The sequence below is a fragment of the Gallus gallus genome, chromosome 12 (genome assembly GCF_016699485.2).
Source record: "Gallus gallus isolate bGalGal1 chromosome 12, bGalGal1.mat.broiler.GRCg7b, whole genome shotgun sequence".
Lineage (NCBI taxonomy): Eukaryota > Metazoa > Chordata > Aves > Galliformes > Phasianidae > Gallus > Gallus gallus.
The window spans coordinates 14,064,609-14,089,223 of record NC_052543.1 but is presented as its reverse complement, the minus strand read 5'-3'; the positions used below and the strand labels follow the sequence as shown (position 1 = coordinate 14,089,223).

At 41.9% G+C, this 24,615-nt stretch overlaps 1 long non-coding RNA gene across 34 annotated transcripts in view; it reads left to right on the top strand.

Moving 5' to 3' along the window:
* The window catches only part of LOC101751855, a 73,282-nt gene that overhangs the window by 34,273 nt on the left and 14,394 nt on the right, over positions 1 to 24,615 (top strand). For 6 of the 34 annotated variants that reach the window (XR_003077488.3, XR_006931327.1, XR_006931331.1 and 3 more), the window contains exons 2-9: positions 449 to 561; positions 3,619 to 3,746; positions 4,061 to 4,264; positions 4,611 to 4,723; positions 5,595 to 5,721; positions 9,027 to 9,120; positions 16,786 to 16,901; positions 24,223 to 24,349. This is a non-coding gene — a long non-coding RNA (uncharacterized LOC101751855). Of the gene's footprint in view, positions 1 to 448; positions 562 to 3,618; positions 3,747 to 4,060; positions 4,265 to 4,610; positions 4,724 to 5,594; positions 5,722 to 9,026; positions 9,121 to 16,785; positions 16,902 to 19,363; positions 19,447 to 24,222; positions 24,350 to 24,615 lie in introns of all 34 variants that reach the window. The other 28 variants (XR_006931313.1, XR_006931311.1, XR_006931317.1 and 25 more) reach the window with 11 other exon arrangements.

The window sequence follows — 24,615 nt, the reverse complement described above, 5'->3', positions numbered from 1 at the left end:
GACATACAGCACTATTCATTGATATTTCTAGCTACAGTACTTTCTCTTTTTTTTTTTTTTTTTTTTTTTTTTAGGTTTTTGGGGTTTTTTTTTGGACTGCAACCTTTCTTTCCTTTTCAGTGTTTACCTTTTCCCCATTAAGAAATGCTGGGTTTTATTCTGTTTCTTACGAAACATGAACCATCCTGGCTTTTCTCATTAACTTCCTTATTATCGTAAGCACCAGCACCCACAACGTCAATCATGTTAGCAGCATGGGGCTGGAAGCTGCACTTATTAGCTAGCCAATTTCCTTCTTAGGCAGAATAGAAAAATATTGCAAGGTCATGCTTTCAGGATAGGTATTTTCTCCTTAAGTATTTGTAAGGGTTGCAGTAATGTTTATATGCATTTAAAGTAAATACATATAAAATATAATAAACATATGCATATTTATCTATTTTATAAGACAGAAACTCTTACAAAGCTGAATTCTAGAGAAGATTGAATTCTGACTCCTTTTGCACTGGGATGCCAAGCAACCATGCAACTTGGAGGACTTGGGACCTTTTTCTTCTCATGGTAAGATTTCCTGCAGTTGTATTAAGGACTGTCCTTTTGTTTTAAAGTCACTTTAGTGCCCTATGGTGGTTTTCTAGAAGAATACAATACATCACAGTAATGATAACCTGAAAAATACCTTGAAGTTTTAAAACAAGATGCATAGTTCATACTGGTTGCTGAGTGATGAATAACACAAACTGCGCTGAAAAATTGTATAAACACATTATTTCAGCTAGCACAGCAAAACAGTCCAGATATAAATCAAGAATAACTGCAGTCTTGTGGTCCTTGGCAGTTATTTACAAACCTCTTGAAATATTTCCTTATCTGTCATTCTCATAAGAAATTGGGCAATTACAATAAATAAGTTTGAAACTGGAGAACATCAAATAGTGAATCATTATGGCATCATTACAAGGGAAACAGTAATGAGGAGAAAGCCAAAAGCAAATGCAAAGGTTCTTCAGCTTCAAGAAATCTATTTTAAATAAAACTGAAATAAACACCTAAAATAATTTTAACATGATTCTTTAGGATAGGCGGTTACACAATAATTATGGAGAGGTATTTGCAGCCAGAAATTGAACTTCATCCTATTTTGGGGTATTTCTAAACAGGAACGAAACAATTACTGTGTTATTGAACTTGTTGCAAAACTCTGGATAGGGAAAGCTTACATTGGAGAGGAAAGGGAATATAGTCTGGAAGTGCTCTGAACCTAGAAGATGATGGGGAAAAGTGAAATGTTTCATTCTGATATTGTTTGGTAACACCAGCGTATATACAGTCTTTATTAATTTTGTCTGTAATGGCAAAGCATGTCGATGCTCAATATTTAGTATGCAAAAACGTAACTAGTATGTAAAACATCACTTGAAGATATAATACTTCGTAGTGACTATATTACAAGAAAAAAAACTGGGGACCAGCCCAGCTGGGGTTTCGGGTTGTTGGCTTTTTTTATTGTTGATGGTGATTTTTTTTGCTGTTTTGGGGAGGGAGTTTTTTTTGTTGTTGATATTTTGGGTTTTTTTCAGCTCTGGTATTGATTTGGTTGGTGATTCTTTTTGTGTTTGTTTGCGTGGTTCTTTTTTTCCTTCTGAATCAGCACAAAAACACATATCAGGAGGCTTGATGTTATTTTCAGGGTGGAAAATTCGAGCTTTGTTCAAAACAAAATGGAAAGCACAATATTCCTTGCAAATCCCACCAGACATTCAAAATGCATTCAGTTCCCCTGAACATCAAAGGGAATGCTCAGCAAGTCTCATACTCACCCTGATTTGACAATTTTAAAGTACCATATCTTTGACGTTGCCAATACAAATGTGGTAAGGTCCTTGGAGCATCGTTCCGCAGGGATAGACATCCCACAGATGCAGATGGAATGAGCCACAGGCGCTCACCAAAGGAGTTGTTGATCTCCTATTCTGCTTGTTCTCTGCAGAAGATGAAATCAGGAAACTGATTCCCACACTTGCCAGAAATTGCAATCTGATCCCAACAGGCAGGACGGATGGCTTTGATTGCTGAACGCGCCGCTCAGTCCTCTGCTCTGGCTGCGCTGTGATTAATCACAGTGATGGGCCATCATATCTGGGAAAATTTTCCATCATTTAAGAAAAAAAATAGTAAAATGTCCAATGTGCTTTTTAGATCAAGGGTTTTTCTTTTTAATAAATTGTGTCAGAGTAGGGCAAAGTGGGTGGGAAGGGCTATGTGAACTGCCTCAAGTTTGCTCAAAGGTAGTGAGTGTTTTAAAGATACCTCTTGATCATGCACTTAGAATGCATAAGCTATAAGGACGTGCTTGGCTTTGAGCATATATCTGGGTACCAACCTGAACTATGAGGCTTGGGAACGTGGTATCTTTTCCAGACCTCAAACGTGCTGTAATACAGCACATAAACTTCCAACTTTGCAAAGGATGAAAATAATCCGAGACAGTCACAGGTCAAGAGATGTCTAAAGTTCCCTTTGTATAGACTCACCGCTCAACCATGCTGAACAAGAGAAGCAGGAGCTCATTTTCCTCTTTAGAAATATCAGACAATGCGTGAGATGAGTGGTAGTTATCTCCTTTGTTGCTTTTTGTCTGCGTTTGGATCCTTTTGTCTCAATGGGTGCATTATCTTCACCGTGTGTTTGTTGTACTGAAGCCGCATTCACAGAAGTCATGAATTTGAATGGGTAGCTCTAAATTGCGGCACATTTTAAGGGCCCAGGAGAGAGTAAGGATCCATTCTGCAAGGTGCTCTCTATAGGTGTCTGAGTCTACAGTCTGAGTCTATTAATCGGGAACAGAAAAGTTCAGTGAGATGCAACAGCCCCATGAGAGGGAGCAGCAGCCTGGAGTCTCCCCAGTCGCCTTTTCCACTGGACATTGCTGTGCTGACATCTTGGATTGTGCAAAAAGTATTGAGCAATATATACCAAATAAGAGGCTTATTGCTGTTATCCCTATAGTCTTTCACCAGGAGGAACTGAAAAACAGACATCAAATTACAGACGCGTAGCTGTATCCTGAAAGTATCTGTTTAACGCAGTAATATATAACTGCTCGGTTACTGACAATGGAATTCTCATGCCACTACTCATCTCCACCTGTCTCAAAATGCATTGAGATCAGTCCCTAGATCTATTTCTTGCTCTTGGTCTCAGGTGTAGCAATTAAAGAAATGTTCTGTATTGCTGAGAGCACCAGATGTGTGCGGTGGAGCATCCTATACTGACAAACATTTTGCTTTTAATAGTTCCTTTGGGTACGCATTGGCGCCTGGTTTTATTTTTCTGTTTATACTTTATTTTTGTTTTATGGAGCTGGTTCCTTGATGGGGTTTTTCAGTTCCTTGCCCCAGAGGATAGTTTGGGGGTAGCGTGGATTACGGCACAGCAGCGCTGTCTCCTGTTTCTGCTTCCAGTTTTTAAGGTCATGATTAAAATGATTAGATCTTCATTTGAATCCTGCCACAGGAAATAAGAGATACGTGACCTGCTGACTGATCCTGAAACCTCCATTGTGGGTCATGCTGGACCTTCCTGATGACTTCTTGGGGTCTCTCTTTTCTTCCTCAGCCTGGAGCCAGCCTCAAACATACAACAAAGTCCATTCAGGAGCTAATGTCAAGGGAGCAAGGTTTTTCAGCTACGGTAGATGCAGACCTTACACCCACGCCCTGCAGATGATGGGCATCTAGAATAAGGTGGGTGATTTTCTTTCCAAGGTCTATGTTTGCAGATGTTCTCCTCCAGTCTAACTTTCAGCTGAATCTTCTTTGACAAACAGAACCAAGACCAGTGTGGGTCAAATGATGAATGGGTGGAGTGTGGGACCAGGTATATTCTAAGGATGCAGAGAAGTCTGGTTTATTTTTCTCAGGGATATTTTGCTCTGTATCAAGAATGCTAGGCTCAATCCTTGTGTTTTGCTGTGAGGAGCCACAAGTTATGTTTATTCCCATAAGTAGAATAGAAGGTCTTTCCTGACTACTGCAAGTAATTTTCTTACTTCCTACAGGGTCAAATGTGCCTTCTTTGGCTACAATATGAATCCTACTGAATGTTGTTCAATGTGGTGGATGCCATTTTCATTGACTCTTATTTTGAGAAAAAACAGATCTTCGTATATCTATTATTTATAAGGAGTGGCGGATGTATCATGACTAAGAATGATGACTACAGAGCTCTAATTTGGGAATTCCTTATCTTGCGAAAAACTCATGTATGTATTTTTTTTTTTTAAGTCAGGGTTCAGGTAGAACCACGATGAGCAAAAGATTAAAGCTCTGTCAGAAAAGAAATGCTATGCTATTTCAACTCTCTCAGTTTTCAAAGGAGAATGAAATATGCAGTAATTCACACAGACAACATAAATACTGAATAACTATTGCAGTGGATTGTATTAATAGATATACGAGATGAATAGCAACATCTTTGATTTAGTTCTTTTCTGATGGTGCCTGTGGATTACAAGGATTAGCCTGTCTTCTGCGGTGCTATCTGTCCAATAACTGTGATTCAAACTTCTCTTCATTTTCTCCCTTCCCCGCTTCCTTTTCTCTTTCCAGGAAAACAGAATAGTTGTGACAAATAAATGCATTTATGCCATTTTATTTCTCTGGAGTCAGATCCTGATTGTACCCACCAAACTCCATTCATTTGAATATTCCCATTGATTAAGGTGAGGAAGTTTGTCGCATCCTTAAATCTTTTGGGGACTTGAAGACACGTGGGTGAAATTTAATCCTTCACCCAACTCAAAAACCTGTAAACCTATGACATTACATGATGTAATTTGGGCACAAATTTGTTATGAGGACTCATGAAGTGAAAATTGAAGGCAGAGTCCTTTCCTTTACAGAAAACTCCTATTACTAGTTGACTAGCTTTCGATCAGAGCTCCAAGATGCTGCAGATACGGCCCATTTCCCACCTCACTACATGGCAAAAGTTGTGCATGGTTGGGCCAGCAAAGCCCCTCGTTCTGTATTACACTGCTGGTTGCCTGAGGAGTGCTGCAGAGTTCCCATGTCCCTAACCCTGACACTTGGTGGCTCATGGTTCCTCTTGGTGCAAACCTTGAGAAGTGCTAAATCATACTTCTGTTTTGATTAGCTTTTCTCCATCTCAGATCATGTCCAGTAAAAGAATTATCCATGAGCTTGCATTAGAGGTACAGCTCCACAGGGAACTGGGTTACCTGGATGAAAATGTGCTAATTCAGAAGTGCCTTTCCTACCCTTTAGTTGTCCTTCTTAGGAAAAATGCTCCACCTCAACACTCCAGCTAAGTGATAACCCCCCCGTTCTGAGGCTGTGCTCTGAACTAATCTACTCTAAAAGCCAACAGAGATGACTTATGTTTGGGCACCTCACAGAAAAGCAAGGACATGAAAAGCCTTAGGAAATCTTTGACAAACATCTCTGAGTGTTTTACTCACTCTGCGCATCTGTTGCTGCATGAATATTGCACATAACATGCCAAAGGGAGAGACAAGAGGTGATCAACAGGGAGAGCAGCTTTCGTGTCTGCACTGAACATTTTCTTTATAGGGAAAGAGAGGAAATATGCTGCATTACCTGTAGGAGGTGTGCCTGCTTTTGCTAACAGATGTTCCTGCTTCGTGGATGAATGCCTAACTGGTCAGATCCTTTCCTGGTGAACGCTGGTATCTCTGAGGTAAGCGCAGCTACATCTACACAGAACACCTCAGTAAGACTGATTTCATCCCACCCATTTAAATCTGCCTTACAAACTTGTCTGCATAGCAGAACGAAAACATCTCTACCCCCTCCATTCCCTGATTTCAGCTGATGAAGTCTCCTCATAAATCCCAGATGTGATAGCAGCAGCGTGACCCATCACTTCATTCCATCAACATGCAAAGCTCTGTATTGTGCTGAGGAGGAGCTTATCTGGTCAGAATGGATCCAGTCCAGGAACAAATAAAGGAATCTGGTTATTTCTGAGCAAGTTCTGCATGATTTACTGCTTCTCAATTTTCCTGCTGTCAGCTAGTTTTTCTCCTATTCATCTTCCCTCCCCATGCAGGAGGGCAAGTATCCAGATGGCGTAGGTATCTTGGTTAGCTCTACCACTTAGCTGATTTCTTAACAGTGCAGCTGTCAGGAGAGCCAACCTGAATGTTGGTTCTGATTGGAATGAGATGCACATATTCATTGTCACTTAGCACTAGCTGTTTCAGTGCATGCCAGTTTGTTCCCAAATAGAATATCTGCCCCACTGCGTGACAGCTCTCCAAGCATCCCTGCCTAACTTCCTTAGCATGGTACAATGAGGAATCTTTGCACAGGGAGGTGATTTCCTGATGAACAGATATTGTATATCTTTTGTAGAACACTTGTACAACATTTTTCACTGTCAACAGGAAGGGATTAAAGCAAGGTGGTACGTCAGGCTCTAGGCTACTGTGCATCTATTTGGTGCTTAGAGGGAAGATGTAAGAGGTAGAAAGAACAAACTGTGTTTTCCAATATATTTTTTCAAGCTTTTCTTTGTGATTACTTTCCAGCAATTTTAAAAGGTGGTACAAGGCCAAGAAAGAACAGCTAGCTTGTTTAGTCTGATGTGGTATATATCACTAGTTTATTTCTTCCAGGACATTACTTTTTCCATGCATTTACTTAATGGTTTGTATTTGACTAATACACATCTTTCAGAAAGACATTCAAGGTTGATTCAGTGATTGCTGGAATTTCGTGTGTTTTCTAAAACATTAATAATTACACTTGTGCCATGCCTCCTATGCTAAATTCTGGTGTGATTCTCCTATGCAGGCCTTGCAGCCGTGAGGACTCCAGCAGACATAACTCTTGTAGCTACTGTCTCAGCTTTAAAATGATTCCATTGGTCTTGTATCTTATCTTGCATCCCTCCAAATACAGGACTGAGATATTTACTGATTACTTTTGTCCATCCCGCATATTTAAGCTGTCATTTCCAGGTAGCCCGAGGCTTGTACAGTACAGAGTCTCAGTTGCAACACAGAGTATTTCTGTTGGGTTTCCCTCTAAAGCAGATGTGAATTAATCCATTCAGGTTTCTGTCCATCTGTCAGTTGCTCTGTGATGAGCTCTGTGGATTTTCACAACATGCATAATTTCATCTTTTAATTTTTAAACTAATAAATTTCCTAAAATCAAACCTGAAGGCACACGTTCTGGAATGATGACAGCCTAAATTCAGTACAAATGCTTTAAAAAAAAAAACAGTCCTGTTTTCATATTAACGTACCTTACACGAAAACAGCACTTGAGAGTATACATTCACTGCTGAATTTGTAAAGAATGTCAAATGACTAATCTGGAGAAATGACTAGCTAGACACCTGGAATAGGAGCTCCATGAGTAATAAGCAGCTCTTGACAGCTGTAGCCTCTTGCAGGTGCAAAAGGAGCATCTTTTTATGTTATCCACTTTCCTTCAGTTAAAATCTTCCAAGTTGTGAAAACAGCCGTGAGTTGAAACAGGAGGAAAATCAGTTTACTCTCTCCTATCCTATGAGTAAGAGGTGTGTGTGGGAGTCTGAGATCAACAAATGCTGATCTCAGAAAACATGGAAGCAAGGAGAAAATAGCTCGGGTCATTAATCACCAATAATATTTCTAATGTTAGGTACATCAGCTACCTTGACATACAATGAATGTTTTGGTAGCATTTCCTAAAATATTCAGGACACAATTAAATGATTTTACTCTTCTGCATATTTTAGTGTAGGAGCAGCATGACAGAACACTTCAAAAAGGTACTTGGATGACTAAAACTGTCACATCATTTTTTTTTCCACCAGTCAGATGTAAAAATCAGGACGGAATAAATGCTGATGTATATAGTGATGTACACACAGTTACAGTGTGTTCTGTCAGTGAACAAAAGCAATTAATCACAACATCAAAACTACCTTTTTTTGTAATTAAACATTTCTATTCCTTGTTAGTCCTTGAGAATAAAACTTTACTATGAATATCTGTCAGAAGGCACGAGTGCAATACAGACCGAGTTACCTGAATTGGGTTCTCTTGGTTCTGATGTAAATGACAGTTAACTAAATTGATTTAAACCACAGAGTTATAAATGGGTCTGTCTTGCTTTAAAGATCATTAAGGATGTACCTTGAAAACATACTTCTTTCAGTGCTGTAATTCAATGAGTTTTCAGAATAACTCCAGTCTTAATAAATCACAGCAAGGTGTGGAATCCTTATTTAGAATCATAGTAGTGCACATTTAGTGCAGCAGTCTCAATATCTGAAGTTAAGGCCACTGAAGAATATATTAACATTTATAATTGCTAAGTTGATCAGTAATGCAGACAAAAAAATGAGGATTTCAAAACAAATTAACCTTTGCAGCACGTCATGTGGAGACAGACAGACAGTGAAATCTCTGGAAAGGTTCCCCTTGTCCTTGCAGTGATTTGTCACAAATCAGCATATCCTCCGTGCTGCTCTCCTGCTTTGCAGCAGGCAGCCTCTGGAGTCTGACTGTCCAAAAAATAAATTCAGATAACAGAGAGAACAACGTGGACAGTCTGAGGCTGGCAAGTCACATGCGCCTCTGCAGGCAGATTTGTATTTTGGGACTAAGATTAATATGTTTAGGCTAGGGCCAGATGGGTTTATAATTAGATGCACGCAGGCTCTGACCTATTAGCTAAAGCTCATACTTCCCTGTATCTATACCCCACATTTAACAAGATGCTTCTCTAAAGCATCAGTAGAAAAAGGCTCTTCCTTCCCCACTTGATCCTCTGCTTAAAATCTGCCAGTTCCATACTTTGATGAGAAACCTACAGTGCTCCATCAGTTCTGAGTGTACCACTTATCATGCCCAGACACTGAGAAAAATGGAGATGCTCTCAAATGAAAGCAAAACTTGCAGTCTCTCATAGGGGGATGTGCGTGGATGACTGCAGAGGGAAGAAAGGAGCAAACACTGCAAACAGCTTTGGCCTCTTCTCTTGTAGATATGTCAACTTCCAGAAAGGTTTTGTCAAATGACACAACTGATGAAGACTTCACACTCACCATGCAGTACTGTCCCAAGGAACAGAAGACAAGGTAACCAAGCTCTCTGCATAAGCATGTATGGTTTGTTCTACTGCCATGGTCTATGGGCTTCTGGAAAATGGTTGTTTTCACATCACTGATGCTCTGCTCGTAGCTTCACTTCCTATAGACAACCTTTAGTACCTCCAATGTTGTCATATTGATAAGAGAAGAGGAATGTGGAAGAAGTATTCCTTATTTTTGCTCATTTAATTTGACTCTACGGTCCTTAAAAGACCTGAGCATTTAGAAGCCAATGTGGACTATGTGACCCATTAGTTTGGCCCTATGGAAAACATTAGGTTATGAACACACCTTGTGCAACAGTAGAGCTCTTGCATTTCTTCTGTGGGTCGACTGACATTGAGGGGAAATCAGTAGTCAGTAATGTTATCTCCTGATCCCAGGGCTCAGGGAGGTCTAAAGAGGGAACCAACAGTGGTATTAAACTAAGCAGACTGGAATAAACACTGTGGCATGTATTGGCACTGCAGTGGTGAGTGAACAGTATTTCAGGTGTGAGAAGTACAGACAGCCCTGCCCTTCCTGCTGGGGTTGTGAGGTGCTTGTGGTGTCTGTCAAAGGATCTCAAATAGTGGATGGCAGGTGAAGAAAAGCGGATGCAGCGGGTATTGATAAGGCTGCTGAACAGTCAGCCAAATGCTTGGAATATTTTCCAGCAGTTTTGGCAGACAACCCTTGGTTGCAATCCCCACCCCATCACCACCACAGGTGAAAAAAAAAACAAAAAACCACCTGTGTTCAGTAGATGTTTTCAGCTACTGGTAATGGTGTTAGGAACAAGAGCCAGACAAGTAAACAAAGTGATTTCTCTTTCAGTGCATGCAAAAATTGAGCAACATCTGTAGACACTTAGTTAAACACGTCTTGCTTTGCATACCTCATTTTTCTCATCTAAATAAACTGCAGTTTGCTCAGTAACCTCTCCCTTTCCTCGTCCTATATTCCTTGCTGGTTTTGATGGGTTTCTTTTTTCCACAAAGGGGAATGAAGTAGTTATTATAGTCTCTTTACAAAATAAAACCTACTTGGCGTGGTTAGCCTTTCTGATTTATCTTATTACTGATATTTATACAGATGTCCTAGTAAGAGCAAATTTATTGCAATATTCATTGGACTGAAATTGAGCTTGTTTGTAATGTGAATGGATGGCTATTTATTAGACTTGTCACAGTATATATTTAACACATCTATAGCTGGCTAGCTGGGATTATGACATTAGGCAGTATTTATTGTACGCAATCCAGCAAATATTACAGGAGGAATAAATTTTAAGAAAAAGTGATGCAACCAGCAGCGTAATGAAGGCACAAAGCACAAGAAACGTAGTTTTAAACAGAGATTCCCAGCTGTGCTGAAGGAGGGGAATATGGAGGATGTGAGGAAGTCCAGGTGCAGATTTCAAGTTCTTTAAAGTGCCCCAGCACTCTGTCGAACAGCTGACCTTTCCCTCATGAAATGGACATTTTTCATTTAGAAAAGGAAATGAGAATCTTCTTCTTTGATTTTTTTTTTTTTTTTTTTTGCACTGATTAAGTAGAGTTAAAAAGTTCTGTGGGGACTATTTTCTATAGGAAGCAATTTCATCAAAATCAAGCATTTCACAGGCAGGTGTTAGTTTGACATTTTTACTATTTTGTGTTAAGGTGGTATTGAATATTGTATTTCATCCTAATGGATTCCAATTATTTTTAATATTTTTTTTGCATTCTGTGTTTTTTACCTTTTCATGTTTAGTTCTACTTGTCAGTGCTTTGCAATCATGACACTTTTTGCACAATCAGGCTAAAATGTTTTACTCTAAACAACCGTGTAGTATGCTCGATTGGCTTTTAATGATTGTTTAAATCAGAAATACTGAACTTCCAATGAATCCATCTGGATGAGGCTTGCTTTTAACGAAGAAGAGACTATAAGGGCAAAGATTTCCCGAAGAATACCAAATTTCCTTTTAAAAGATTTTCCTGTAATCTTCAGAAAATGCAGATTTCTTAGAAAAAACAGTCCCCAGCTTCCAGATACTGAGACGGATGATCTTGAAATATTCCACTGAAAAAGCCCATTGCTTTATTTCTGTTGAACGGACAAAGCCATTTGTGTGGGAGGATGTGGATGAGAGAGGAAATGAGGCCACCGGTGGACCTTGCAGGTGTGAGGGACTCCCTGTTAGCAGGGCCAAAGCTTCCCATTTCTCATGGAGCTGCAGGAGGGAAAGAGGGAGCGTGGGGCGAATGGAGCTGCCCTCCTTTTTCTCATGCCTCCTGTTTGCCTTTTCTCATGGCAAAAGGGCACGTTTGCAGGCAGTGTCGCTGCTGAGCGGAAGTGGTGGGCCCTGTCCCAGCTTTTCCCATTCCCAGATGGATTCAAGTTGTCCAACCGCAGTCCCATGAGACCACTTTCCCCGCAGACACACAGTTATGCACTGTGGGATGTGGGTTTCAGGAGTGACTGTGGCTGCTGGGGACTGATAAATGCATATTTATCCCTCGCTTGATTCAGAGCAAAAAGAGGGTTGAAACACTCCAGCTTTTAGATCCTAGAGCCTGGAATGGCTGAGGATGAGACATGAGAGGGCAATGGGGAACACTCCTTGTCCAAATCCCCCTCATGGACTGCTAAGAGTTTTAATAACAGTTTTTGAAACAGAAAGCAGCCACCAACTAAACACAAGCTGTCAGCAGAGGGAAATTACAGCACATAATTCCAGGAGACCCTAAGTTTTCTTAAATTTGTTAGAAGCCTGCAGAGAATAAGGACAATACAACTGAAAATAATTATATAGGAATTAAGGAGTTCAAGCAGAATGACTTAGTCTGCTCACACAAAACTTCAGGGGAGATGAATTAGAATGGATTATTAGCATATTCCACTTTTTCAACACACTTCACAAGGAAGGAAAAACAGAATAATGTAATGGAGCTGAAGATCCATGTTTCCATAGTAGCTGTGTCTGCACTATCCTACCTGTGAAAATAATTCTCTGCCGGTGGCGATGCTGTTGAATATTTTTTATTTCTTAGCTATCCTATTTTTTCCCTGTAAGCAGCTCTTTTGGGTATGAATATTAACCTCTCTTAGCTAAACCTTCCTTTGACTGCATTATACCTGGGCAACAGCTCTTACTGGGAGCAAAGAGAAGCATATGAAAATGATAAGAATACATGCACGATAATCCATTTTTACTTGAGCTCATACATTCTAATTGTTCTCTTGAGGCTTGATCTGAAGTGCAGTGAAACCCAAAGGGGGCTGTGGGTCAGGTTTTCGGGTCACCCATGCAAGGCAAGGAGTGAATAATGAGCAGCAAACCACTTGGTGCCAGCTCCTCAGGCCTGATCCTGGTGACAGCAGCAAGAATTTGGCCACCAGTCTCACTCAGTGCAGACTCAGGGCTGGAGGACAGTATAGCCAGTTGCTCTTTCTGCAGTAGAAGGCAATCACAGACCCCAGTGATCAGCAGACAGAAATGTCCCAGTAATGTAGCTGATCATGTCCTGGTTAACTGGTGCACAGGGCCCTCCCTGTAGGGTTGACTCTTTTCTAGATGATGGTGGTCTAAGAAGCTGTGAAAGTCACTGCTAGGACTTGGTATGATTATAAATACACTCCCGTATGAAATTACAAGTACTGTGATGGCTGATTTCTCCTTTCCACTCATATAAGCAGGCTGGGATTAATTATGCATTTTGCAAAAGAACTACATATATTAAAAACTGTCTAATGTGGATTTCATTTCTTCTCCTTTTTATTTTTCCTTAATCAAATCCTTTCAGCCAATTAAAAAAAACGTTATTGTAGACAGTAATGTCTTTAGCTTCTCTACAGACTTGGCATCATAAGGAGAGGTGGGATCTGGGGACTCAGAACCATCTTTTTGTGTGATCATGCTCTGACATCTCCTACCAAGCTTTGTCCTGCCTTGCTAGATGTAAATGTTTATGGGCGGTGGCTGTCTTCTGTTGTCTTTTTTAGACACAAGTACAATTCAAGACTAAGACAGGTCTGGACATCACTATAGTAATCATTAGAATGGTTTGGGAGTTAATGGGAGCCTTTGGGCAATCCCTGCACTCTCCACAGTGGCAGAAACATGTCTCTGGTGAGCTGTTGGATTGTAGCACTTAAAATCTCCATGGGTCCCCTCCTGGTGTTACACTTCTCTTTGTGCATTGAGCTCTATCAGTGTTACAAGGAATCCAGATGGAAATGGATGTGCAATGACCAAGTGCAAGTCAGATTACTCCATGGCAGAAAGAGAAATGTTCAAGCCTGGAAACACAGGAGTTAATAAAAAACTCATTTCTCTTGCCTACTTTCAAAAGAACAAACCTTATTATATAAATTCCCTTGTCATTAATCTAATAAAACTCTACTTTGTTCATAATTTACTATACCATTCAATAAGCATTGTAATATTTGTGCAGAGCAAGTATATAAATCATTGTTGCCCTTCTCTACTTTTTACTTATCTGGTTCTTTCAAGGTCACTAACCTACCTTATAGCTCTCATCTGGTTTAAATATTCTGCTATTACCTCTTACATCTCGCTCCCTGGTCCATGCCCATTTAGATATCTGCAGCTGCATCTTCTCGAATAACTATTGATCCATGTCTCCTTGCTAAAGGTTACTAACTTCATCAGCAGCAATGATATAAATTACATCTGTTAAGGCTCACTTGCATCTTTTTGCTGATCAGAAGGCAATGACTGTTTTCTGATTCTGACCATCTTTTCCAACTGGGATAGCTGAAACACAAGGAAAAAAATAACTTCAGGAACATATTTTGCCACACGCAGATGTCCAGCCCCCCGGTCATGCAGAAAGTCTAATCAATCCCTACTGATCTCCAGCAATATGAAATGTAGCTGGATAAGGACCCATTCCAGCAAAGTACTTAAGGATATCCTCAAGTAAACATACAATCAGCCCCGTTTTTAGCAGGATTTGGCAAGAAGTGCCTTTTGGAGTGGAGCATCTCGGAAGATGCTGCTTCTTGGAAGGGCTGTGTAAGACCAAGCTTCACTAGCAGCAAATACAATCTCAGTCCAAGTTATCTGGTTGTCTTGCACTCAGCAAAGCAACTCTGCTCAACAGTATTGCTTGCAGCGATGTCCCCGTGACTCAGGGGAGATTGGTGAAGTGTGACTGCACACCTCTTAGTATGCTTGAGTTTCTTTTGCTGACTATCAAAGAGACAACAAAATGATCTAGGAGTGGGCAGAGGAATCTTCTGAATCCTGCAGGATCCAGCAGCTGTGTTTGCTATGTGATATCTGGAGACTTCATCAGATCTTCTGGCTTTGGAGTTCCTTGCGCCATGTGTATCAGTGCCATTCTGTGCTGAAAAACACAGACAAAGAGGATCAGGAGATAATGAGGGGAAGGAAGCGCCCAATGCCTGCCATGGTAGGGCATTCGCTCCTCCCTCTATCATGGAGGTCTCCTTGGCTCTGTTGTGACCAACAAAGAACAAGGCTGGGACTCTTATTATCACAGTATGGAAGAAAACAGGGCTTGAAGATACCCAAGGAGGTAATCTTGTCTGACCCTATGCAAACAGTTCTCGACACTTGTTTCTTTGATGTGTTTCCCTAACCCTGCCAGCAGTGGTGAGCCCCCCAGCCTCCCAGGTGATCTCCAATGGTCTTTGCAAGACCATTTGCAATCTTTAGGATGATTTTCCTAGATTTTTTTTTTTTTTTAAGTCTCCCTTGCTGCATTTAAGCCCATTACTTTTTGTGCTTTCCCTATGGACGGCAATTTATTGCCTATCTCTTTGGAGAAGACTTTTACATAACTGAGGACTGTTATCACAACTCCTCTCTGCCTCCCTTGCTCTAGACTAAATAGCCCAGATAGGAGGATGAAAGCTGGAATGGGGTGTCAGAGAGAAGGGGTTAGAGGAGGAAAGCGCAAAGGGATTAGTCCTGCTTCCTGTCCATGCAGAAATGGATGTTTCCTTCCTAACAGTGGGGGTGTGGAAGGGGAGAGGTTTTTCCGTGCTGGTGATTCACCACTGCGGCTCCATATCTGACCTGGGGGATGCTGCCTCACAGCCTGGAGATGAGCGGTTTGGGCTGATCGTTGCTGAACTGTGATGCTCCCACCCAGCCTGTGTGCTTGGGAAATAATTTTATAGCAATGAGGAGAAAATTCGACTCACAGGTCAGCCCTGCTGGGGTGTGTTTGGTTGCACTTCTGTGTTCCTAGGTGTGGTCATTTAGCATAATCCCATATACCCATCATCCTGTAGCAGCATCCCAGCAGCACCCACCACGAGCCCTGCCACAGAGTCAGAGCCCCTCTGCCCTAATGCCAGAAGGATTTCAGGTGGAGCGATGCCGCAACTCCACGCCCTGCATATGGGATGGAGAACCGCCTGCCACCCATGCTGCGACATGTGTTCCACAACTTGATGGCTGTTCATAAAACCAGCACGTGGAACAGGAAAATGCCGTCTGATCCAAAACGCCCCGGGGTGTATTATGTCAATGTCATATCCATTAGGAAAGTACAGCGAGCGCGCCGAGTGGCTTCTTATGCTCAGAGCACGTTTCTATTATTCACGTCTGCTGTCAGAGCTGCAGCACGTACACAGCCCCGGCTTTGTGGCTGTCCAAACCTGCAGGAAACAAAAATAGCTCCCAGCCTGGAGAGCTCTGAAAGCACAAGGTGGGGGATAACGTGGGAAAAAATGTGGCTCTTTACCACTTTACTCTCCCAAACGGCTTTCAGTGCCACCTGTAGCTCAAAGTGTTCCAAAAGCGGCACTTAAGGTAGAGCTGTTTTCCCTACACTACGCAGGATGACGAGCTTATTTACATTAAGAAAGGGCTGTCCTTGAAGGAAACCAAGAATTGGAGACTGTTTTGGATAGCAGAGAAGTTCTTTGCTTTGCCAGCGTGCAGCAGCCCAGCTCCAGCTTCCCATTTCTCATTGCTGCAGATGTTAAGACTCTCCAATTCAATTTTACAGGAAAAATTCTTGATAAATTACAATCCAAATGAATTTTCTTTAGCTCTCCTTGCTCTCCTTCCTCCCTAGAGTGATTTTGGAGGTGACATTTGTATTTCTGAATTAAAACCACACTTGCCCAAGGCCTGGAAGGGAGGAGGCAGAGGCAGAAGGGAGAGAAACCCTTTTGTTCTCTTCCTGGTGGTTCCCCCTCACCTGCTAGGGCCAAGCTCCAAAGTAATTCCTAACAGCTGAGGTTAGCCAGGGACATCTAATCCCGGAAAGCTGGCTCTGAATTCCTGCACCAGCACATAGTGCTCATGTTTCAGCAGCAGCCATTTACATGCAATTCCCCCAAACCTCTGGAGAAGTGTGAGAATATGTACAGGTAGGTACTTATTTAATGGAAAAGAATATATATATATATATTTTTCACAAATCAGAGCTCAAGTGGCATCAATAGCAGTGCACATTTTTAAAGGTAAAAAGGCTCAGGAATTGTGTTAAGGACATACCAGGGTCTTTCCTGCATACCCTACACGGCTGTGTCTATGGGATGTGTAAGAATTGTGATTCTCAGCCAAAGGAGGGGTGAAGCCTCTTTCCCTGATTATCCCTAAGGCAAAAAGATCTCACTTGGGTTGTGCAAATGGGGCTTCAAATGTCTCATGATTTTCTGCAATTACCTGCTTCCTTACAGGGTGGATGCATGGAGCAGCCCAGCACCCCAATGGAGAGAAACCTCCTAGGATTTGGCACATCGAGGTGGGAAAATGCAGCACCAACAGGCTCACTCCTAAGGAAAAGCCATTCTAGGTATGAATGGGAACGAATTGAAAGTGTTGTGTGAAATGGTGTTTTTAATTATTCCAAAGAGATTTGAAGGTGTGTCACCATGCAACACTCCCCATCAGTTCTGCTGTGCCCTCCTCAGTGAGCAAAATTCCAGCAGCCACAGTTTGGTGTTGTTTGCTTTAAAAGCATAAGCTTTTTATTAAGATGAAAGCTTCATTTTTGCTGCTTAGCCACTTGAACACGAATAATGAAAATATTATTTGTACAGGACAAAGGAAGGCTTGTTTTTAAATTATCTCATCTTACTGGTTGGCTACAATGGAGCTACTTGCATGTGTGTGAGAGAGCAGCATCTGCTCCCTCTGCTCCAAGCAGGGCTTCACCGCACTTGTGCAAGCAAACTCAAGGAGAAAACAAGAGCTGAAGGTGAAGGTGTTCAGGGCTGTCTGTCCCATGGAGCCAACATCGCTTCCATCAGGATGCAACCCAGGTGTCTGAAAAGAATCAGCTCCCAAAATATTAGAAGTTTCTCAGAAGATGGACTATTAGATAGTATTGATAGTTTAAAGATGGTCTGAAAGGTCCCTGTTTCTCTCACTGTGCCCCCCAGGTGACAGGTTCTATCAGCTCCTTTGTGAACACACTTCTCTCCTCCCATGCTCCTGCTATGTTTTCTTTTCACAAATTATCCAACAGATTAGCTTAATTTGGTTAAATTCAGCAATTGTTATCTGTTTGTACTTACTTTGAGGTTAGCTAGAAGACACACCAGAATCTGCTCTGATTTTCACAGTGTATCAGCTAAAAATTAAAAATAATAAGTTAACCTGAAGATACAATCTGTCCTTACAGACCTGTATCATTCATATCTCTTTGTCTTGACAACCAAAATCCATTTCTTGCTTCCTTGTCCCTCTTATGAAGTCAAGGCTGGTGGGACAGCAGCAGGGTCACCCTGGATCCTTCTGCTTCTGTAGGACAAAACATCTATCCCCCTGGGTGAGGCTTTGTAAAATACTGTCCCCAAGTGATCTGTTTCCCACTAGCAACCTCATCTCATGCTCCTAGCTCAGGGCAATGCAAAGCGGTTGCTCCATCACTCAGCTCCATCCCACTTTATCAGATCGATTCTTCCCTCTTCACAGCTCATCTGTCAGGATTCCCCCTCTGGAAAAGAAGATCAGAGCAAATGGGGAATGAGGAGAATAAAAGCTGTCCCCAACCTTTGACCTAAACTTAACGTAAAGCCAAATGAAACCTTAGAGGTTTGTAAACGTCGGTGGAACTTTTCCACTTCCTACCTCCCCCTCCTTTATCTTTCACCTCTTTATACTTCCACATTCACTACTTCTAATTGAAAGTCTAATGTAAAGCCCTGGCACCCTAATGAAAAGACTGCCAGAGATTTTAGTGGCTTTTGGTTCAGCCTCCCAGAGAAAGGAAATGATTTCTTTAATGGAAATGTTTTTAAGCTTAAGAGAAAACAAAGCCAGAGGAGAAATGGAAAACCAGAAGTCAAATGCAATTTTCTACCTAGTAGCCAAGTGCTCTCAGTCTGAACCGTGCCTGTAAGACTGTACAGGTATTAGATAGCGAGGATAAGAGAGTTCTTATCTGAGCTATAATCGTGGATAAGGGAACTGAGGGAGGATCATGCAAGAGGCTCAAGCAGAAATGAAGACATGGCTATTGGGGGTAATTGTTCTGTTGTCGTTTGGTGGTGTGGCTGTAGTGACAGTTCCTCTGGATTTGCATTTCTGGTTGAGAGTTTGGTCTCCTGTAAAGCATTAACCTGCCTGGAGCTCCTATTTGCACGTACAAATTGTGTGCTTTGTGTGCACAGACTGGTATGGCTGCATATTTTACTTGCAAATACATGCACAGCTTATCTAGAGAGTTATTTCCCAATATTTGTGTAACAGACGCAGTTTTGATTTTCACAGTCGCTGGGTAGGGAGAGACACAAACAGCGTGTGCTCCAGAGACACTTCTTCTGTCTTAATGGAAAACACAGATGTGAAAAGTGGTCCTGGGAAGATTCTGCTCATAAGCAGCTACTGCTTGTTCATAATGAGGCTATGAATGAGCATTATTTTGTTATTATGATTCATCATAGAATCATAGAATGGCTTGAGTTGGAAGGGACCCAAGGATCATCAGGTTCCAATCCCCCGCCACAGGCAGGGCCACCAACCTTCAGATCTGGTACCAGACCAGGCTGCCCAGGGCCCCATCCAGCCTGGCCTTGAACACCTCCAGGGATGGAGCATCCACAGCCTCTCCGGGCAGCCTGTTCCAGCACATTTCTTCTTTATATTTTTATTTATCTATATTTTTATATTTTATTTTTATTTATATATACGTATTTGTGTATTTGTAGATTTTTGTCAATGTACAAATTTTACACTTTTTTTTTTAATTCTCTTTTTCATCACCTCCTGTTGTCTTTTTCAACCTTGTTCCCACTACATTTTCTGTTTCAGATCTTCTCTAAAGTCCTCTCCAGTGTCACACCTGGAAGGTGTATTAAAACACCCAGCACTGCTGACAGCAGCGACTCACTGGGGTACGTAGTGGTGATATTGGAAGGTTTGCTGCCGTCACAGCATTGGTTGGCTTTGTCACTGGAGGCTTGGTTAGCTCCAGCAGTGCGCTAAACACTGGTCAGCTCTAAAAAGGAAGCACAGACCTTGGCCCAAAAGTGTTTTTTGAGGTCTGCAGACCATCCAGTGCAAAGTTGCAGGGGTGGGAGGAATCCTACTGGCAGAGTTCAGGGACAGAAGAAATGATTCTGTTTATTTACTTCTTTCATCTGAAATTAGAAGTGGAAGAATTCTAAGTTGTTGGCCCAATGACAATTGGTTTTGATTGTCAGAGCTGTTAGAAATCTTGTATTTTTCTCCCTGCTCATCTTGGATCCACTTTTTCATTGGTTGCAGTGGCTCAGCTTATGTTTTTTGTGCTTTTTTTTTTTTTTTTTTTTTTGGTAAATGTTTGATCTATTTGTTTCTAGAAATCTCACAGGGCGTGAATTACTGGAAATGAAGCAAAATGTACCAGACACAAAATCAGTGCATTCTCTGCCTCATATTCTCTGAAGACTCATTTGTCCCTTTCCTCCTTTTAGATGTTTCCTCTTTTCTTTCTGGCCTGGCCTTGCTGTTTGCTACATCGGCCATTTGTTATATGTCATTTGGCGAAATATCAGCAAAATCTTTCTGACAGTGAGCTGGGAAGGGAACAACAGCAGCTGGTGAAGGTTGTCCATACAGAATCGTAGAAAGGCTTGGGTTGGAAAGGACCTTAAAGCCCACCCAGCTTCAACCCCGTGCCATGGGCAGGGCTGCCCCCCACCAACTCAGGCTGCCCAGGACCCCATCCATGGCCTTGAGCACCTCCAGGGATGGGCACCCACAGCTCTGGGCAGCTGTGCTGCTGTCTCACCACTCTCTGAGTAAAGAATTTCTTCTTAACATCTAACCTAAATTTCCCTTCCTTTCATTTAAAGCCATTCCCCCTTGTCTTATCCTCCTTATTCATTTGGGCTTCTGTTTCATTTTTATACTGGGTTTTATTTAAGGTGTCATTTCTTCCTGGAAATCTTGCCTCACTGCTGTGGTGGATGGAGCTGATCTCCACGTGTCCTGCTCCATGGCTCTCCTTGTCTCAAGACAGAGATGCCTTTCCATCTATAGGCATCCCAGACAGTCATCTCTCCCAAGTCCACAGCTTCCTAAGCACAGCTGAAATGGGCTTTGACCCAATCTGGGTCTCAATAACCTTTCCACTGTGGAGCTTTTCTGAAGATCTGTCTTGGCACTGGGATTGCCCTGATATTCTGCTGCTCTGGGGCTATCGGGTTGCTCTGTCTCCCCTTCAGCTCAATGTTTATAGCTGGGCTGCACAAGCTTGTCCCAGCTTCAGAGCAGAATCAAGCCAAGGCAGTTCCAGCTGTAGCATGCAGCCTGCCAAACAGGCGGCTCTCCGACAAGCCTGTTACTACAAGTTCACCCCAACCAGCAGCTCTGGCAATCTCAAAAATTTGCATGAAGTTCATGTTAGTTCAACATTAGCTCACTTTGCCAGCAATTCAGTAGCTGCTTCACGCTTGAAAAATATGAGCACACCTACCATGCAAACTCTCTGGGAATGTCTTGAAGGTGGGCAAGCATTTATTTTTCACAAATACCACAGCACAAGTGAGTTTGATTGAAGATTTTAAGTCCTACTGTGTATTTGCCTTCTCTGCATGATGTAACAGCATCTAGATTAACTTCCAAAAACTGTATAGGTCAGAGAAAATGTAGAGTTATATAAGAATATTCCTTTCCACTCACTAGTTCAGTGAGATCTTATGCCAACTGCATCAAAACAAATGTTCATAAGGACTGTTTTAAAACAGTTTCTGATGCTTTGGCTGTATGTAGTAAAACACAGCCCATTCAAAAGTTGCTTTTTTCCATTGAAGCACTCTGTGTTAAAACTTCTGTAATATCATTAGCAGTTACTGAGGTCTTGCAGAGCTAAGGATGTTCGTGCTATACAGAATTGTTCTGCATATATGACAGTAAGTATTTGCTCAGCAAACAAACAAAGAGAAAATGATGCTGGTACAATTTTGGAGATTTTGCTGGAAAAAAAAAAATTCTGATGTGATTTATTTTTTAGTCCAGATATCCACGAGGGTGTTATAGAGATAGGACAAGGGGGAACAGTTTTAAACTGAGACAGGGGAGATTCAGGTTGGATATTAGGAGGAAGTTTTTCACATGGAGGGTGGTGCCGCACTGGAACAGGTTGCCCAAGGAGGCTGTGGATGCCCCATCCTTGGAGGCATTCAAGGCCAGGCTGGATGTGGCTCTGGGCAGCCTGGTCTGGCGGTTGGCAACCCTGCACATAGCAGGGGGTTGAAACTGGATGCTCATTGTGGTCCTTTTCAACCCAGGCCATTCTATGATTCTATGAATACTGTTTTGCAAATATTAGTAACGTAGCTGACATTCTCCCTCCTCTCCTGACTTATTATGGGAAATGAGGACTAGTTATTGTCTCGATTTTTGTGCTGGATGTATGCTGTGTACTCTGGGCTAAAGGTATGAGTCACCTTCAATACTGTGTTAGATCCACAGAAGGTCCATGAATTCCACAGCTCCCCAAAAACTTATGCAGAGCAAAAGGTAGATCTGTATCCAGTGACTTGTTCTGGTCCCTGTCCGCACAGTGCCATGAGGTATTAAGCTACCCCAGCTATTGAAGCAACCCCACTTCCATTCTACTGGAAAGGGTATTGCAAGGAGGAAGCAGAACTGCTCCCGGCACAGTGCAGAACAGATGGTGTCTGTGCAGGGCTGTCCATGGGAAGGATCTGTGGGAAGGAGCGGCCGTGGGACACGCAGAGCAAGGAATGGGAGGCATGTCCGCAGTGGGAGGCAGCACTCATGGGGTTCCCAGCTCTCACCATTGAGCATTGTTTGGAACAAGAGTTGATGCTGTATATGAATGTAAAGCTTAATTTGTGGTTTTTACACCCACCACATTTCTTGGAGTTGACATTTTCTGGGACTTTGGGGCTTTTTATCTCCAGGCTATTGTTTTGTTTGCTTTTTCTTTTCTTGGCCATTCTACCAGAGGCGAATAGCCCAAGTTTTTTCATCCTTGTAACAAAATAGCACACAATCAAATTATTCCATGCTTTATTCTACTTGAAGATGTACAAAGTTGGTGGGCAGTGGAACACTTGGTTGACATAACGTGGTATAGTAGCAATGTGAATTGTAGGAATTCCCTATGTGAACGTGGCGCTGAGGAAATGAAAAGGCCCTCTTTGCCCCCTGTTCCACTTGTGCCCAAAGTGAGGACAAAGTAGACCGTTTTTCCAAAATGCCTCGAACTGGCTGTGGCTGAAAGATACGAAGGTTGTTCTTGTTCCTGGTAGTGCCCAAAATGTGCCGGGCATTTTCCAAATGGAAGAAAGTTACAACTGAAGACATGGGAGAGGGAGGGAAGGGATTCAAGACAGCATGCACTTAGTGGGAGCGCAGTCTTGTTCACACTAAAGATTCAGCCCCTTCTGATAACTTTATAGACTAAAAGAAGCATTTTTCTTTCAGAGTACTGAAAACCTTCTTGCTCTTCCTGCAGAGGAAACAGAATATACTGCACTAAGTTTTGTACAAGGCTTTCACCTGAGGCACATAATACTAACCTCAGAAAATTAGATTGTTATTCTGAGGATGGAAAAATATGGGGCAGGCACTATTTTGCTGGGAATTTCCAACCAAATGGGGATAATGACATCTGAATTCATTGGCAAGCAGGTTGCAACACAAATTGCTAGGGCCCCTGGGAAGAGATGGGGTGACCCCTGAACTACCATGATCCTTTCCTCCAAATGTTTTCTCCTTCCATTACCAGTAAGAATAGAGGATTTTGGCACATGACACAATAGGATCAGACAGAGCCAGCTAGAAGAAACAGCCAGGTCGATGTTGATAGACATGCTTAATAGACATGGTTAATAGACATTCTCCATTGGCTGAAAGTTTCTGATCTAGTTTCAAGGGCACTTTAATTTTTGAATTTCTTTTCCATTGAACATGTACATGCGAAGCTGAGTAGGAGAGAAAAAGGCTGGCACAAGGAGGTTTGCCTAGCTGCCCAATTTCCATTGTATACTGTAATTACAGCAGTGTACACTTAGGGCTGACAGCATTTTTCAGCAGTTTGGTACTTGAGAAATAGTAAACTTACATCAGCTATTTGTGTAGACTGTCACCTTCTTCAGCAGTTTAGTCGTGCCAATATTATCCAACTTAAATAGGCAGTGAAATAGGGAGAGAAACAGATTAAGTGGCTCACCTAAGGTCAAGTAAAATTGCCAAGAGAAAATCTGGTTTATCTTGGGGAATTATTGCATCCCAATGACCAAGGACTGTGGGATTGTGTGCAATATTTCAGTGAAACTAAGGTGCATGTCCCTTTGGTAAGTTAGGAATGACACTAGCTTGGGAAGTTACATACTCATCAGGGCAAGGGACACTGAGGTGGCACAGTACTGCAAAAGGCAGCAGAGCCTCATGCTTATGGATGGCAATGGATAGGTGATGAAAAACATCCCCACGTTACTGCCTGTGGAGGTCCCATGGTCTTCACTTCTTTAAAGGAGATCTAGAACATCAGCAGGTGATCAAAATGAGTCTAAATGTGTGATGAGCTGTTTTGTGACTTTGGCTTCTTTCAGAAGGAATTATCATTAGGTATCTCCTGAAGTCTGACAAAAATGGGTGAAGTTTCAAGTCCTTAATCCAGAAGTTAACCCTTTCTCTCCTGTTGTTTTCTGCAGCCAGGTGCTGACCCCTTTCTCGAAGGAGATTAATATCAATGGGACTATTTTCCCTACACAAGGAGAGTCTGCATAATGAGAGGAGCAAAAGAAGTTGTTTGTTCACAGAACTTGCAGAAGTCTCAAGGTAAAAGCACCTCTGAACTTGAATACTGAATGTATGGTAATTTTAGGGAAGTAATTATCCCCCAGACAGCTGAGTAAATTCCAGAGGAAAAAAAAAATGTTTACATTGAGGAATTGGCTAATAGCAGAGCTAATGTGTTTATACATGGGGGAAAGGAGAAGCCAGGCCTTTTTTTCCTGGGCTGTCTTCTCTTATTTTGTGTTATGATTTCCACTGAAGGAAGCAACCTCTGCAGAACAGATCTAATTGTTAACTAATTATGTTTC